The sequence below is a fragment of the Tursiops truncatus genome, chromosome 17 (genome assembly GCF_011762595.2).
Source record: "Tursiops truncatus isolate mTurTru1 chromosome 17, mTurTru1.mat.Y, whole genome shotgun sequence".
Classification (NCBI taxonomy): Eukaryota; Metazoa; Chordata; class Mammalia; order Artiodactyla; family Delphinidae; genus Tursiops; species Tursiops truncatus.
In genome coordinates, this window is record NC_047050.1 from 28,576,925 (window position 1) to 28,582,695 (window position 5,771).

Genomic DNA, 5,771 nt, shown 5'->3' on the forward strand with positions numbered 1-5,771 from the left:
AATGTCTATTGAATGAATTAATGTGCGTATGCCTTATTTCCCCAACACAATACTTCAGCCCAGCATAATATATGACATATAGAAGAAGGATCTCAATAAATATCTGTGGGTTTTTTTTTGTTTTTGTTTGTTATTTTTTAACAATTAAATAAAGCAGAGTTGTTTTTGTCTTCTCAACTTTGGCAGGAACCAATACTTCATAGCTTTAAGACTATCTTTCCTGGCAATGGTGGTCCACTGCAGTGAAGGATTTTTTAAGGAAGAAAATATGTTGCAGATATATCAGTGAAATTTTACAAGAATTTTCCCAGATAATTCTCATTTAATAACATGTTGTTAATGATGTAATTCACATCCATATACTTTCAAAACTCACCACTTCTAAGAGTGTCTGAAATATTAGACAAGAACTCTTATGACAAAATAATCTAAAGAAGTACCAGGGGAATTCCCCAGTGGTCCAGTGCTTAGGACTCCAAGCTCTCACTGCCGGGGGCCCAGGTTCCATCGCTGATCAGGGAAATAAGATCCCACAAGCTGCAAGGCACAGCCAAAAAAAAAAGTACCAGAAACCAAAAATGCAATATGATACCCACATCAAATATCAAGAAGGGTATTTGCATCACCATCTGCTTCAGATACTATCTTCTGAAAATCCAAGCATCATTCTAAGCCTGTGTTTCTGCTTTAGCTCACATCACCAAATTCTTGACAGTTCCACACAGGGGCAGGACCCAATTCATTTCTTTCTCTATTTTCAAAATTTAATTTAATTTGATTTAATTTTTTTAAATATATATGTCTCTATTCTTTTTCAAATATTATTCCTATTTAGGTTGTTATAGAATGATAAGCAGAGTTCCCTGTACTATACAGTAGGTCCTTGTTGGTTTTTCTATTTTAAATATAGCAGTGTGAGCTATTTGTAATGAGGTGGATAGACCTAGAGTCTGTCAAACAGAGTGAAGTAAGTCAGAAAGAGAAAGACAAATACCGTATTCTAACACATATATATGGAATGTAAGAAAAAAAATGGCATGAAGAACCTAGGGGTAATACAGGAATAAAGACACAGACCTACTAGAGAATGGACTTGAGGATATGGGGAGTGGGAAGGGTAAGCTGTGACAAAGCGAGAGAGAGGCATGGATATACATACACTACCAAACGTAAGGTAGATAGCTAGTGGGAAGCAGCCGCATAGCACAGGGAGATCAGCTTGGTGCTTTGTGGAGGGGTGGGATAGGGAGGGTGGGAGGGAGGGAGATGCAAGAGGGAAGAGATATGGGAACATATGTATATGTATAACTGATTCACTTTGTTATGAAGCAGAAACTAACACACCATTGTAAAGCAATTATACTCCAATAAAGATGTAAAAAAAAAAAATAGCAGTGTGTACATGTCAATCCCAAAGAGGACCCAATTCATTTCAATGGCAGTTGCCAGCATTATTTCTTCTCATTTTTTCCTTCCCCTTCATGACATCTCTTACTTTTCAGACTTTTAATCTTTTCCCCAGATTTGCATTTCTTACCATAACTTTGTGGTACATTTCCATGCATCAGCATATTTATATATGAAAAGGAAAAATAGCACATTTATACTTTCTTCTTATTTATAAGTGATGTGAACTTGAGAGGCGCAAGAGTAATAAAGAATGAACGCCAGTAAATATCACAGTCATGTTATCACAGTCAATATTAATAGGAAAGCAGCAAGATAAACCCATGATAAAGAGATGTACCTTCTTCCTCTGATGCCATCAGAACTGTATTTGTGTTGATAATTCTCACGGACTGAGAAAAGCTGACTCATTTCTTCTTTACATTTGCTCCTAGTCATGAACTCAGCCGTGTTACTCAGGGAGGCTACTTCTTTTGATATATATATAAAAAAAAGACTCTATGAACCTGTAATTACCAACAAATAAGGAGGAAATTGCTTTGGTTGACAGTTCTAGAGCCATTCACTAACCCTTTAAAGAGAACATTATGCATTGAGACTTCAAAATTTCTAAAAACTTTCCTGGGGAATTTCTATTTCGAGCATCTACCAGCCCCTCAAAATGTGCCAGCCCCTCCCAATAACACAACGAGGTATATATTCACAACTCCGGTTTTTGTAAATGAGGAATCACAGCTGCAGGGAGGTGAGGTCACCTGCCCATGAGCATACACGTAGGATGTCGAGCTGGATTCAAACTGAAGTCTTTCTGACGGCCAGGCCTTTCACCCCTGCAACAATTATGTGCCACCCACACAGGGTTCCAATCTGGCCAGCACTTAAGTTGCTGCAGATCTGGGGCTTGACTCTTACTTATATTTCTAGTCCTGCATTTCTGAAGCTGTGAATCCCCAAAATAAAATCAGTATTCCTGGGGCAAGGATGCTGTTACACAATGTCAAAGGGTCCACTTAACTGAAAGCTTTGCAGAGGCTTTAATATGCTTAGACACATCATGAATCACCAAGGGACGCAGCTTTCCAAACTTATTTACCCACACTTATTTGCCACGAAACTCTTTAAATATATGTGTGGGTGAGTGCATGTGACTCTGTGTGTGTGTGTGTGTGTGTGTGTGTGTGTGTGTGTGTGTGTGGAGAAAGGGGAATAGTGATTGGGGAAAGTGAAAAATATTTTTTACAATCTCAAGAGACATTATGCTCTATAACATTTTTAAAATACTGAACTAGAGATGAAATGTCACATTTATATTTTAATTTGGGACAAATTTTCTCGGTTTGGGACTTTGTTTACTTCACCTTTTCAGCCTCATATATTTTCACTTGAAAACTGACCAATTTTAAATGAAATACTAAAAAAAGTAAATGTTAATATTAGGCAGAAGTTCTGCTATTTTTGCAATTAAATTCTTTCTTTACTTTGACTTTATTGTCCAGGGTGGTGGTAGTGGTGGGGGGAGGTTGGGGGAGATGGGTGAAGTAAGAAAGAAAAAATAGGCTCAAATGTGAGATGTATAAATTCAAGAAATTATACGGAAAGAAGAGTCAGTGATTTCTCTCAGGTAGGCTTCATACCTCTGGGGGTAACAAGATGATAAAATTCTAACACAACTTTCTTGTTTTATTTACAGTGCTCTATGTTACATTTGATTATTTTTACTTGTTAAAAACATCAGTGACTCCAGTGATATCAAAAAGTTTGAAAAGAAAATAATAATGGCTGTCTAAACAGCTTTCTGCTGGAAGTCTGGCAGGAATGGCTGCCTTCTAGCAATCCCACATCTGGCTTTTAGAGCTAGAACAGACAGACAGAGAAGACACAGACATTGGACATTTATCCTCTTGTCAGCAATGGTCAGACTCTTCCATCAGGAAAATTCAGCTCCATAAACTGCAAATACAAACGAAGACTCTAAATGCCACTCATGGAGGGAATCTTAAAAACATTAACACTTTTTTTGTTTTTTTGAGAAGGATGTGTCTTTTATTTACTTATTTTTTATTGAATTATAGTTGATTTATAATGTTGTGTTAATTTCTACTGTACAGCAAAGTGATTCAGTTGTACGTATATGTATATATATATATATATATATATATATATATATATACATTCTTTTTTATATTATTTTTCCATTATGGTTTATTACAGGATATTGAATATAGTTCCCTGTGCTATACAGTAGGACCTTGTTGTTTATCCATTCTATATGTAATAATTTGCATCCGCTAATCCCAAAATCCCAGTCCATTCCTCCCTGACCTCCCCTCCCGCTTGGCAACCGCAAGTCTGTTCTCTAAGGACATTAACCCTTTTGATTTGATTTAGTTTCAAAAACAAAATCAAGGTTGTATGATTGGGATTGACATGTATACACTAATATGTATAAAATGGATAAGTAATAAGAACCTGCTGTATAAAAAAATAAAATACAATTTAAAAATAAATAAGGTTCTAACTAGTCTTAATCTTTGACAAGCAGTATGTAAATAAGCAAAGGAAGCTTTTCACATAGAGAGAGGTATCAGGAACTCAGACATTCTGTAAAGAAACTTCAAAATTCAGAGTAAGTACAGGGCAGGGCTTTACACTTATTTGTATTATGATAAAATATACTGTTATCACATCTGGAGCAAGGTACTGCCAACTTGCTGAGGAATTTTACTGGCAAATCGAATACGTTTAAGACTGGGTATAACAGGAATCAAGTCCTCCTTGTTTTACTGCTCCTTCTGTGGGATTCTTGTGTTCACATTGAATTTAAATTTGAATTTTAGTGGAAGGTTGGTCATAGTGCCAACTTAACAGGCTTGTCGGTAGTATTTTTAAGGGGCAGAGTCTGAAAATGTCTACTTAATGCATTTTTAGAATTGGAGCTTGGAAGTGCAAAGGTGGAAGGTTTAGAGTGAAGGACCCAATGAAAGCCAGATGTCAGACCATGTGCTGAAACAGTGATCAGAGTGGTACAGAAGCCAAAAAGTTGTAGGTGACCGAAACCCTGGTGCTCCCTGGAGGGTGTTCAAGAGGAAACCTTTAAAATAACTGAAAGTCATAACAGATGGTGTGTCTGTGCCTCTTGCAGTGCCATTTCAGGCATATTTGGAAATCCATTCTGCACTTTCAAGTGCTCCAGGAAGAGTCATTTCCCAGTTCAGTGCTGTTGGGTCACCAGCCAGCACTGAACCAGCAGGATGAGATACGGTCCGACTGAGCTTGCCGAAATTCTCACAGTCCCCTAAGCCAACTTAGTTCAAGGCTCAGTCCATCCTAAAAGAATCAACTTCACAGAGTTTTGCTTCATTTACTATGTTTATGCACATGAATTCTCTCCTAAAAGAAAAAGCATGCAGTTTTAAGTCAGAACAGAGTTCTTGACATCCACAAGCTGGATGAAGCTGAGCATATTACATATATTCCCTGGCCCTTAATGTTTCTTTTATAAAGTGGTGTAATAATGTTATAAACTGAAAAGATTTCAAGGAAGAATAATTTAAAAACATACATAAAGTGTACCTAGTAGAATGCCTAATTCATAATAGATATTCCCTAAATATTTGTTCAGCTTTGAAAGCTTTATATATAGTTTTATTAGGGGAGTAGAAAATTGACTTGCATTTTAACGTTTCTCATCTGCAATTATTGACTAAAAGATGGTACTCTTAGAGCTATAGCACAGAACATTATTTTTCCTAGGGCCAATCGATGAAATCTTAGAAGGTACAGTTTGGAGAGCTATTAGAAGATCATTCTGGTTAATAGTTAAACTGGGGAGTAAACCTATTTAAATTCATATTCTCATTCTAATAGTTTTAATTGGGTAATGTTGTATTTTTTTACTGATTATAATGTGTTTATTCTGTATTAGACACTGTCCTAAGTACTTTTCAATTTTTTTTTCAGAAACCCTTTGAAGTAGGATAATTATTATCCTTATTTCATAGATGACATTTTTAGTCATGAATACAGTTGAAGAATTCTTTTAACATCTTTTTTTGTAGTATAATTGCTTTACAATGGTGTGTTAGTTTCTGCTTTAGAACAAAGTGAATCAGATACACATATACATATATCCCCATATCTCTTCCCTCTTGATTCTCCCTCCCTCCCACCCTCCCTATCCCACTCCTCTATGTGGTCGCAAAGTACCGAGCTAATCTCCCTGTGCTATGGGGCTCCTTCCGACTAGCTATTGATTTTACATTTGGTAGTGTACATATGTCCATGTCACTCTCTCACTTTGTCCCAGCTTACCCTTCCCCCTCCCCATGTCCTCAAGTATATTCTCTAGTAGGTCTGCATCTTTA